This window comes from Penaeus monodon, chromosome 32, assembly GCF_015228065.2.
Source record: "Penaeus monodon isolate SGIC_2016 chromosome 32, NSTDA_Pmon_1, whole genome shotgun sequence".
Lineage (NCBI taxonomy): Eukaryota > Metazoa > Arthropoda > Malacostraca > Decapoda > Penaeidae > Penaeus > Penaeus monodon.
In genome coordinates this window covers 30,703,758-30,704,085 of record NC_051417.1, presented here as the reverse complement: position 1 = coordinate 30,704,085, position 328 = coordinate 30,703,758, and positions in this window count along the sequence as shown.

Genomic DNA, 328 nt, shown 5'->3' with positions numbered 1-328 from the left:
AAACTCACATTAGAATATAGCTTTCAATATTGTTTTATTGGGTTTTAATTTTTGCAATGAAATATGATTCGGAAATCGTGAATGTCTGTTGGAGGTACATCCGGTTGGATAGGATTAAGCTTTTAAAATACGCTAGGGGATGTAAAATTATAAAAAAACCCCGCACTGCCTGTGTGCATGGGCTAACACACAAAAAATGCATTTTCCTATGTATGAGGCAAGCACATTTTCGGATATATAAAAATTTTATATAATTTATTGATAATTTCAATCCTGCTTTGGGTACACGCTTTGCGAACCCCCGCCCCCCGCAGATGGGGTGTTTAAA